This window comes from Carcharodon carcharias, chromosome 13 (assembly GCF_017639515.1).
Source record: "Carcharodon carcharias isolate sCarCar2 chromosome 13, sCarCar2.pri, whole genome shotgun sequence".
Lineage (NCBI taxonomy): Eukaryota > Metazoa > Chordata > Chondrichthyes > Lamniformes > Lamnidae > Carcharodon > Carcharodon carcharias.
In genome coordinates this window covers 45,557,531-45,569,541 of record NC_054479.1, presented here as the reverse complement: position 1 = coordinate 45,569,541, position 12,011 = coordinate 45,557,531, and positions in this window count along the sequence as shown.

Below are 12,011 nucleotides of genomic sequence, written 5' to 3'. Positions count from 1 at the left end.
ATGACTGTAACATAGAGGATCATGATGAATTACAGAGCAGGCTTGAAGGGCCAAATGGCCTACTCCTGCTCCTATTTTCTATGTTTCTATGAACAAATCTATTTTCAATTTAATTGCATGGCAAATTGAAAATCTACCCTAGTGCTTTGCTGCACTTGGCAACTCTGTTGTTTTCTAATGATTGTATGTTAAGTGATTTAGTCACTGTTTCAGGAAAAAGCCTTTACCAATATTGAGTTAATGAAGCACTCAATATTCACTTGTGTGAAATCTCCTAATAATAAGCTTCACTAATACTGTGATAAGCTTGAAAACAACATGAGTACGTCGTCTGGTCTGGAGTATCATTATCCTGTTAATAACAATGCTTTGTCCATTGAGCTGGGTAACAATGTAAACCTGTTGACAATTGCTTGACCTTGTTGAGCTCCTCTGGATGTCATTAGTTCCATGATAATTTAACCTGCTAAAACAAAGCAATATTCAGGAGTTTACAGTTTTGGAAAGGTTCCTGGAAGTGTACCATTTATGTAGAATCAGATCACTCCAGAACTGTTCATTAAACACACATCTAACCAACTGGACTATTGGCTGAGTTTTCATTAATTGGATGCTCATCTCTGATGCTACAGTTGCATTGCAGGTTTGAAGTATCAGTTTATACCTCCATCTCTCACCCATCTGTGCTCAAGCAAAGTGGTGCTGTGCATGTATGTACTTAAATATATGCACAACTGTCTACCCATTGGCATCCAAATGCTGAAAACCTACTTTAAAACAGTAAAGAACCAACTGTCCCACCAGCTGCTTAGTAACATTAGTCTAGAAGATGTTTTGGGCACTTTTGAAACCGTACTTTTAATTTGGCACACATTCTACAGCTAGCTGGTTCACCATGCCTTCCACTGAGAGCCACCTCTTCTCTTGAAGAATGGGAACCAGATGCTACAGTGGATGGCGGGATGAAACTATCCTCTCTACAAGCTGCAAGGGTTCTGTGAAATAAGTCAGGCACAGGCTCAATCCAGTTAAGCAGATTTAAAATCATAAGCAAAACCTCCAATAACAGCTACTAATTTGGCACTGTCTCTGAGAAATCATCAACAAGTCTGAGTGTGGGAACTGGGATTGCTCAGTATCTTTTGATGCTGGGATTGATATGCTGTTTATGTTAAGACCAATTTTGGTGGAGCTCTGATCAGCAGTATGTCCATGTATTTCCTGGTGCTGACAGTAGATGGCAGCAGAATTGATCCAACAGTTTCCTTTGGTAATGCACAAAGTAAGGTTTGATATGTTGGTTTTTAAAATAAAAACATTTATTAGATGAGTCTATTTTGACAGGAGGTTGGTTTTGATTAACTGCAGCAGTTCAAAATGTGCTTGTCAAAGTGGATTTGAATGAAGAATGTCTCATGAAGGTTGAGCAATCTTCTTGGAGATTCAAGTATAATGGATCAGTGTACATTGGCCTTTGTTCTGCTCAACCCTGTCAAGCTCTCTATGACTATGTGTTCTATGGCATGTCCATGTGTTCTGTCACAATCTGAAGATAATATTTACATTTATATTGTACTTTTCATCTCAAAATCTCAAAGCATTTCACACAATTTTCTATTTTAAAATACAATGAATGTTACACAGATAAATACAGCAGCCATTCTCCACCAGCAATGTCTCACAAAATGCAATAAGATAGTTGAATGATCAATTCATTTACTTATTGGAGGTTTTAACCGTGAAGAAAATGTTGGCCAAGACTTTTCTGAAAACAACACTTTAACTTGATCTTTTTCATCTACTTGAATTGCCAGAATAGGCAGATGGGACTCAGTTTGATATCCTAGCTGATAAGTACATTTTCAATAAATGTCACCCTTCAACAGGATACTGGGGTATAAAGCTGAATAATCAGCTCAGAACTTGGTGTGGGTCCCAAAACAACAGACACAGGTAAAAGTGATACTAACTGAGCCAAGCTGACAGAACATTATGTTTGCAGCCACAAATCTGAATGACATTATTCCTGGGATAACTGTTAGTTATTTACATACTCAGGAAACAGGCCTTTTGCAAGGTAACAGATTTTTCATGTTAGATGACATATCAATAGCAAATGTTCAAATGTGTCCATAAGTATTCACATGCCAGCTGGTATCTTATCTTTGAGGATTTATCTTCGAGCCAATCAAAAAATGTCAATGTGCTCAGCTGCCAAACTAGTGGATTCAGTATTTTACTGTACCATGTCCCTCAGCATATTTGTTTATTGTTGAGATTTAACAAAGCAAATATCATGGCTAGCACTTCATAGCTTAGGATATTCACAGTTACATCTATCTTCCCTATGTTTTAATTAAGGTGGTTCCAGATCTAAACTAAAGCTTGTTCAACAGAATCATTAAAAATTAAATAATCAAATGCTTTTGGGTAAAACTATCCTTTCTTTGTCTAAAGTTTTGTCTTGCAATTACACTCCTACATCTTCTTGTTCAAAGCCTGCCAACCAGACTTTACTATGTTAGTACCACCTGTGACCATCCTGGTCAAAGGCAGCAGTCTGTTATAACAGCAATGGTCCCTTCTTATGTTCTTCATCACTTTCTTTGTGTTCCTCGTCATTGACCATTCCACCCTCTTCAAACATCTTTCTGCACAGTGTTCCTCTGTGGCACTGCAGTCTCAAGGCTCCACTCCTACCATCACATCATAGACACTTTGGGGTCGATTTTCAACTTGCCACTCAGGCGCAAAACTGGCAATGCAGATTGACGGGGTTATTGTAGCAACTGCTTGATTGTCATTGGAACTGAAATCAAAGGAAATGAAAATCAGTATTTCTATAATGACTGCCTGAGCCGTACCACCAGTTTTGCACCGAGGCAGCAAGTTGAAATCTAGCCCTTCATGTCCTCCAATAAATGCACATTGATCATCTATTGGGCATGTCAGGGTTCAATCCTAGCGATGTCATCTGTCATTTATGTGCTGCCCTTTGACTGGAAGCTTGTACACTAATGACACTCAGCTGCATCCTCTATCCATTCCATGGCTGTGATCACTCTCTTCAACTCCGAATCCAGCATTAAGATGTGGATCAGCCAACATTTCTTCTAGCTAATTACTGGCAAAATTGAAAAAATCCTTAAAAAAAAACAGAATTACCTGGAAAAACTCAGCAGGTCTGGCAGCATCAGCGGAGAAGAACAACATTGATGTTTCGAGTCCTCATGACCCTTCAACAGAACTAAGTAAAAATAGGAAAGGGGTGAAATATAAGCTGGTTTAAGGTGGGGGGATGAGAGGAGAGAAGTCGGGGGGGGGGCGGTGGTTGTAGGGACAAGTAAGCAGTGATAGGAGCAGATAATTAAAAGATGTCACAGACAAAAGAACAAAGAGGTGTTGAAGGTGGTGATGTTATCTAAAAGAATGTGCTAACTAAGAATGGATGGCAGGACACACAAGGTACAGCTCTAATGGGGTTGGGGTGAAATAAGACTAAAGGGCATAAAAGGTATAGATTTAAAAATAATGGAAATAGGTGGGAAAAACAATCTATATAAATTATTGGAAAAAACAAGAGGGAGGGGGAAGAAATAGAAAGGGGTGAAGATGGGGGAGGGAATTCAAGATCTAAAGTTGTTGAATTCAATATTCAGTCCAGAAGGCTGTAAAGTGCCTAGTCAGAAGATGAGGTGCTGTTCCTCCAGTTTGCGTTGAGCTTCACTGGAACAATGCAGCAAGCCAAGGACAGATATGTGGGCAAGAGAGCAGGGTGGAGTGTTAAAATGGCAAGCGACAGGGAGGTCTGGGTCATTCTTGCAGACAGACCGAAGGTGTTCTGCAAAACGGTCGCCCAGTCTGCGTTTGGTCTCTCCAATATAGAGGAGACCGCATTGGGTGCAACGAATGCAGTAGACTAAGTTGGGGGAAATGCAAGTGAAATGCTGCTTCACTTGAAAGGAGTGTTTGGGCCCTTGAACGGTGAGGAGAGAGGAAGTGAAGGGGCAGGTGTTGCATCTTTTGCGTATGCATGGGGAGGTGCCGTAGGTGGGGGTTGAGGAGTAGGGGGTGATGGAGGAGTGAACCAGGGTGTCCCGGAGGGAATGATCCCTACGGAATGCTGCCGGGGGGGTGGGGGGGTGGGGGGGGTGGGGTGTGTGGGGGTTGGGGGGGTGGCGGGGGTGAAGAGGGGGGGGTGAAGAGAAGATGTGTTTGGTGGTGGCATCGTGCTGGAGTTGGCAGATATGGCGAAGGATGATCCTTTGAATGCGGAGGCTGGTGGGGTGATAAGTGAGGACAAGGGGGACCCTATCATGTTTCTGGGAGGGAGGAGAAGGCGTGAGGGCAGATGCGCGGGAGATGGGCCGGACACAGTTGAGGGCCCTGTCAACGACTGTGGGTGGAAAACCTTGGTTAAGGAAGAAGGAGGACATGTCAGAGGAATTGTTTTTGAAGGTAGCATCATCAGAACAGATGCAACGGAGGCGAAGGAACTGAGAGAATGGGATGGAGTCGTTACAGGAAGCGGGGCATGAGGAGCTGTAGTCGAGATAGCTGTGGGAGTCGGTAGGCTTGTAATGGATATTGGTGGAAAGTCTATCACCAGAAATTGAGACAGAAAGGTCAAGGAAGGGAAGGGAAGTGTCAGAGATGGACCATGTGAAAATGATGGAGGAGTGAAGATTGGAAGCAAAATTAATACATTTTTCCAAGTCCCGACGAGAGCATGAAGCAGCACCGAAGTAATCATCAATGTACCAGAGAAAGAGTTGTGGAAGGGGGCCGGAGTAGGACTGGAACAAGGTATGTTCCACATACCCACGTGGGCCCCAGCTATGCCTGTCTCTTTATGGGGTATGTGAAACATTCCTTGTTCCAGTCCTCCTCCGGCCCTCTCCCACAACTCTTTCTCCGGTACATTGATGATTACTTCGGTGCTGCTTCATGCTCTCGTCGGGACCTGGAAAAATGTATTAATTTTGCTTCCAATCTCCACCCCTCCATGATTTTCACGTGGTCCATCTGTGACACTTCCCTTCCTTCCTTGACCTCTCTCTCTCAATTTCTGGTGATAGACTGTCCACCAATATCCATTACAAGCCTACCGACTCCCACAGCTACCTCGACTACAGCTCCTCACACCCCGCTTCCTGTAAGGACTCCATCCCATTCTCTCAGTTCCTTCGGCTCTGTCGCATCTCTTCTGATGATGATACCTTCAAAAACAGTTACTCTGACATGTGCTCCTTCTTCCTTAACCAAGGTTTTCCACCCACGGTCGTTGACAGGGCCCTCAACTGTGTCCGGCCCATCTCCCGCGCATCCGCCCTCACGCCTTCTCCTCCCTCCCAGAAACATGATAGGGTCCCCCTTGTCCTCACTTATCACCCCACCAGCCTCCGCATTCAAAGGATCATCCTTCGCCATATCCGCCAACTCCAGCACGATGCCACCACCAAACACATCTTCCCTTCACCCTGCTCCCCTACCCCCACACACACCACCTCCCCCCGCCATCCCCCCCCCCCCACCCCCCCACACCCCGGCAGCATTCCGTAGGGATCATTCCCTCCGGGACACCCTGGTCCACTCCTCTATCACCCCCTACTCCTCAACCCCCACCTACGGCACCTCCCCATGCATACGCAAAAGATGCAACACCTGCCCCTTCACTTCCTCTCTCCTCACTGTTCAACGGCCCAAACGCTCCTTTCAAGTGAAGCAGCATTTCACTTGCATTTCCCCCAACTTAGTCTACTGCATTCGTTGCACCCAATGCGGTCTCCTCTATATTGGAGAGACCAAACGCAGACTGGGCGACCGCTTTGCAGAACACCTTCAGTCTGTCTGCAAGAATGACCCAGACCTCCCTGTCGCTTGCCATTTTAACACTCCACCCTGCTCTCTTGCCCACATATCTGTCCTTGGCTTGCTGCATTGTTCCAGTGAAGCTCAACGCAAACTGGAGGAACAGCACCTCATCTTCTGACTAGGCACTTTACAGCCTTCTGGACTGAATATTGAATTCAACAACTTTAGATCTTGAATTCCCTCCCCCATCCTCACCCCTTTCTATTTCTTCCCCCTCCCTCTTGTTTTTTCCAATAATTTATATAGATTGTTTTTCCCACCTATTTCCATTATTTTTAAATCTATACCTTTTATGCCCTTTAGTCTTATTTCACCCCAACCCCATTAGAGCTGTACCTTGTGTGTCCTGCCATCCATTCTTAATTAGCACATTCTTTTAGATAACATCACCACCTTCAACACCTCTTTGTTCTTTTGTCTGTGACATCTTTTGATTATCTGCTCCCATCATTGCTTACTTGTCCCTACAACCACCACCACCCCCCCACTTCTCTCCCCTCAAACCCCCACCTTAAACTAGCTTATATTTCACCCCTTTCCTACTTTTACTTAGTTCTGTTGAAGGGTCATGAGGACTCGAAACATCAACTTTGTTCTTCTCTGCTGATGCTACCAGACCTGCTGAGTTTTTCCAGGTAATTCTGTTTTTGTTTTGGATTTCCAGCATCCATAGTTTTTTGTTTTTATCTTATTATTATTATTATTGAAGAAATCCTCTTTGGTTTCTGCAAACATTGGCACTTCTGAACTTGGACTCCAGTTTCCCCAGGTTGCTACTTCTGCCAAGCCAGAGTTGTGGAACCTTAGCTCAGCTTGACTCGATTTCAACCTCTATCACATCTAAACAATTGCCAATACCACTTTCACCCTGTGAAGCTATTTCCTTCTGTCTCTACCTCAGACTGAAATCCTAATCCATGCAGCTAGGTTCCTTTGTTTCTCTTCTCATCCTCGATAATTACTGATCAACCAGAAGGCAGTGGCCTGATTCTCAGTCTCTACTAGACTTGCGTCGCCAAACTCCACTGCCTCTGCCCTGAGAATCAACTTCAAGATTTTCATCCTTCACCTTCAAGTTACTCTGTAGCTTCACCCTTTGCTACCTTTGTCATCTGCCCCATCTATCCATACTCTCCACTCCTCCAACACCAACTTATTTCTCATTTCCTACTTCCTCTGGTGCATCATTAGCTCTGATTTTTCATTTCAGTACTGTTTCTGGAAGCTGCGATCTATGGAGTGGGATAGAATCGGACAAGATTGAAGGCTACCTGATTGGTGATCCCTTTAAAAAAAATTCAGACTGAATTAGAAACTACGGGCAGGATTTTGCCGTCGGCAAGCAGAGGGTGGGGCCTGCTCGCCGGCACATAAAATGATGCGGGATGATGTCAGGCGGAACCCCCGATGTCATCTCGCCCCACTTAAATTTTCAGGAAGGTGGAGGTGCAGCAAAATCAGCTGCGGGCCCGCTGACCTGTCAATGGCCAATTGAGGCATGGACAGGATCGTTGAAACAATTAAAAGACCTGACCGTCCAACCTTAAGATTGGCGGGTCAGCCAGGAGCCCCAGCGGCAAATAGAGAAAACATGAAACCTCATCCAGCGGCGGGACAAGGTTTCATGTAGTGATTTAAACAGTTTAATAAAGTTTCAGTGTAATTTATGAACATGTCCCATCACACGAGGGGGACATGTTAAGGAATTTTTTTTCTATTTTTAATATTTTTAAAAGTGTCAGCGATCTCCCTCAGGCAGCACTTAGCCTCAGAGAGATGTGTGCTCTTTCGCGCTCATGCTCAAAAGAGCACACTCTCGCTTTTGGGGAATCCCCTCCCGCCTGCACAGGAAGTGCATAGCGCTTCCCGCCAGACATCATGCCTGTTGGGTGGGCGGGCTTGACCCAATCTCCGGCGGGTGGGGAGCTGATCCCTGCCGGAGAAGCGGGCTGCACCGCCATTTTACATGGGCAGGCCAATTAAGGCCCTGAGGTGGACATTAACTGCCACTAACGGGTCTCAATTGGCAGTGGAGGCCAGAGACCACCCACGGGCCAGACTTAATCAAGGTGGAGGCAGGAAGGTGGCAAGGTCCCCATCCATCACCCTCCCACCTAATTAAATTCCCCCCACCACTAAATTATGCCCTACATGTTTATTAAAGACGTTCTGAAAGGGGGCTGGGAGGAGACAGAATGGGTGCTGGAGAAGCGTGTCAGTGGAACCAAAAAGATGGTGGCCTTGGGATGAAAAAGAAACTGGTGAAATGATTGTTAAGAGTATGTGTCTTGCCTCCACGTACAGAGAAGCGAGGATAAAGTGGCTGATCCAATGAGATATGAAAAACAGTCTGAGGCGTTCGTGAATCTGATGGGGAAACAGAGATGAGAGCGCTCGGATTAACTTGCTGATGAAGCACTTAAAGTTTCTGTCAGAATGGGCCATGTCAAAACTGGAAGGACGTTGAATGAAAAGGACAAATTGTGGGCATTGTAAGGATCGTCTGAAAGGGTTGTGGAATCAGATTGGAATGTGGAAACCAAGGGCAGGATTTTGTGCCCCACCCCCTCCATGACAAGTTGGGTGGTGGGGGGAATTTAATTAGGTGGGAGGGTGATGGGTGGGGACCTTGCCACCATCCTGCCTCCAACTTGATTAAGTCTGGTCTGTGGGTGGTCTCTCACCCCGGCGCCAATTGAGACCCATTGGTGGCAATTAATGTCTACCTAAGGGCTTCGTCTCACTGCCGCTGGTAGCACAATAAGCAAACCTGTGTGGGGTTGGCTTGCAGGCTCCCAGCAGTGGGTGGAGTGGGGGGGAGGGGGGTGATTTGTGGGGGGTTCCCTTTTTCAAAAGTACTCAGTGCCTGATTGAGGGATCTGGACTCAGGAAGGGGGGGCCCGCTGAGAGACACTCTGCTACCCTTGCTGCCAGCCCCGGTCCTGTCATCCCACACTATGACCCCCCTCCTGCCATCACTCATCTGTGGCCTTCGTTCCTCCTTGATCCGAGGTCTTGGCTGGAACCTCTGATGTGCTGGAAACTCTCGGCAAGCAGGATTTCTGCCCCCGGTGGCCTTGATCTCGGCGAAGGCCCATCACTGCCTTGTCAACTGCCTGAGTAGAGCAAAATATGATGGGTTTTCCTGAAAAGAGGGGACATGGGGCTCTCACCAGCTCTCCAGCTGGCAAACAAGACTCCTGTCACCTCCACAAAATGCCACCCCAAGAGTGGGAGAAGCAATCATATTGGTTCCAGAAGGTGAAGAGAGAAAAGGACCGAGACTGTCAACTGAATCCTCAGCATCCACTTTTCCCTTGACTCTGCGCCAGTACACCCCTTCCATTTACCAACAGATATGATTGATAGGAATAGTACAGGAGGTAAACGGCTTGGGTGAGGACACAGACTATGATGTTCCTGAAACCTTCCAATCAATACAGAATGCAGTTAAGCAGCAAACATCAGAAATTGAAAATTGGTTTCAGTGAAAAACGATAAATGTGTTCATGATGAAATGAAGAAAAGGAGAAAGAGGAAGATCCTATTCATATCCTACTATTCTACAGAAGGTCTTCTGTTTTCAGCAACCCTTCTCTGGAAAAAGCCTTGTGAATGTTTCAGTGTCACTGGCTGGGGCTCACCCCTCATTTTCAAGACTAGCAATGTTACAGTTGTGAAGAGCAATTTATTCTTCAGCCATATTTAGTGCTTTTACAGTCATGATGACATAATTTTCTGGGTATTTGCTGCTCTGTGTTGTGTAAGTTTAAGTTATTGCTGAATCAATTTAGTTACTGAGGTTAACTAACCTATTAAAAATGCATACATCTATTGTGGTTATTATAAAATTCTGGTTACTGTAATTTATGTGGAAAGTCTTTAGTTATAGACATGAAATTATAACAAAGAAAATCAAATGTTGAGTCTAATTGTGATTAGAGAAATGTTTTGATGGCAAAGGTTAATTCAGTGCATCTTGTGGAATGTGACAGCAGATATCAAATTGCCAATCCCCTTTAACCTTGTGGTTGACTGTGATCAGATAAAAGCGACGGCAGCAGTGGGGTGGGGGTTGAATCTTAGGATCTGCCCTCATCTCTATGACAACAATCTGGAGAAATCTTGTAGTTGTCTTAAATATCTTAAAGTTAATAACATTTTGAGCACCTCTTAAATTAATGCTAAATGCTTTAACAGAATTTGGGGCAGAATTTTATGGCAGTGGAATTTTACATTCCCACCAAAGTCAAAGGAGTTTAGAACAGCTCGTCGCATTTTACAGCCCTGTCACCACTGCAACAGGGTCGTAAAATTCCAGCTTTAATCTGGAGCATTTATAGGTAAAATGATCAGATCCAATCTACATTTTTAAAGATTTAATGAACAAATTAAAATATTGATCTTCCCCAACAGAATTATGTTTCACAGAATATTGCTGAAAAAAGAGACATTTTTGTCAAAGCTTTTTGTCTTGCACTCATCAGGACATTTTGCAAGAATACAGATCCAAGGGAGACAACAAATATATACTGTATGAGAAGAGAGTGCTGATTGGTTGGCAAGTGGACTCTGATTGGTAGAGGTGTTGCCGTGGAGAACGTACCAATTGATGGTGACTGATGGTTGACAAATTAGCACTCTCTTCTCATACAGTATAGATTTGTTACCTCCCTTGGATTTGTATTCTTTTCAAATGACCTGATGAGTGCAAGATGAAAAGCTTCAACAAAAATGCATCTTTGTTCAGCAACACTCAGCTTCTGTATCACCAAACAACTGTTTCACAGAATATTTATTTTCCCGAGTGCAATTGTATTAGGATCTTTGTGCATCTTTTAACAGCACAGAGATGTAAAAGAAAAACAAAATGGGAGTTTGGTTCTTCTCCATTCGATAAGGGTTTGGGTTTACATTCTTTTCACGGCAAAGAGTTAACCCCTGCCACAGGTAGCTGCTTTTAATTTTTTCTAGTACCAGATTAACTCTTCTTAGATCTTCACTAAGCCACACTTTTGCATTGATAGAGGTATTCAAGATCCTGAGGGGTATGGGCAGGGTAAATAGTGAGAAATTGTTCCCACTCAAGAGTACATCAAGATCTAGAGGGCACAGATTCAAAATAATGGGCAAAAGTAGTTGAAGTGATGTGAGGAAAATTTTTTTCACCCAGAGTGTTGTTGGGGTCTGGAATGAACTTCCTGAAAGGTTGGTGGAGGCAGGTTTGATCAAGGTATTCAAAAGAGAATTGGATTGCTACCTGAAAAGAAAGAATGTGCAAGGTTACAGGGATAAGGCAGGGAAGTGAGACTAGGTAGAACACTCTTTCAGCGAGCCAGTGCAGATTCGATAGGCTGAATGGCTCCCTTCTGCACTGTAAAGACTTTGCGGTTCTGTTGCATGTAAACATATATTGGGCATTACTGACTTTTAAGTTCCTTAATTTGAATGGATATCTCTCTACGGTGGGAGAAGGAAAGAAGGAATTGACAACTATACGTCATGCACTCAACCCGTTAGGTTTTCAGGAAGAGCCACAAAGGATTTTCTGTTTTTCTTTCTTTTAAACAGGTCATCATTGTTTTTGGGATCGCATGAGTGTTGATGGCACAGGGTTACCAGAAGTAGTTCTTTGATGTAACAGTGGCTTCAAGGATTTACAGTGCCAACTGCGTTGGAAAAGTGTTGGTGCAGGAGGCAAACTAGTGATATTAAGAATTTAAGATCTTATAGGCAAATATGAAAAGTCACAGTGTGGTGACCAATCAGACTAAGACTTCGCCATTCAAAGATTTTGCTTTAACCCATTCAGAATCAATTATTATCTTTTGAACAGATTACTCAGGGGTGAAGTGGAAGATATAAGAATTACATGCAGAAGTACTGTGTAAAACCATCAAGCGTGAGCAAAATTTGTTGTGAAATTGAAATTGTTGAGATAAATCGATATATGTTGCTGTCCTAGCATTCAATTAGGGAAGATTAATCTGAGGTTTATGGGGATAATAACATTTTATTTTTCAAAAATGTGTCCAATCTAAGTCATTCCTGCCCAGTATTGTGTATCAAGGAAGAGAGTTACTTTTGGAAATAAAATTGAATATATTGACAAGTCCTGTCAGTTCAACAATACCAGC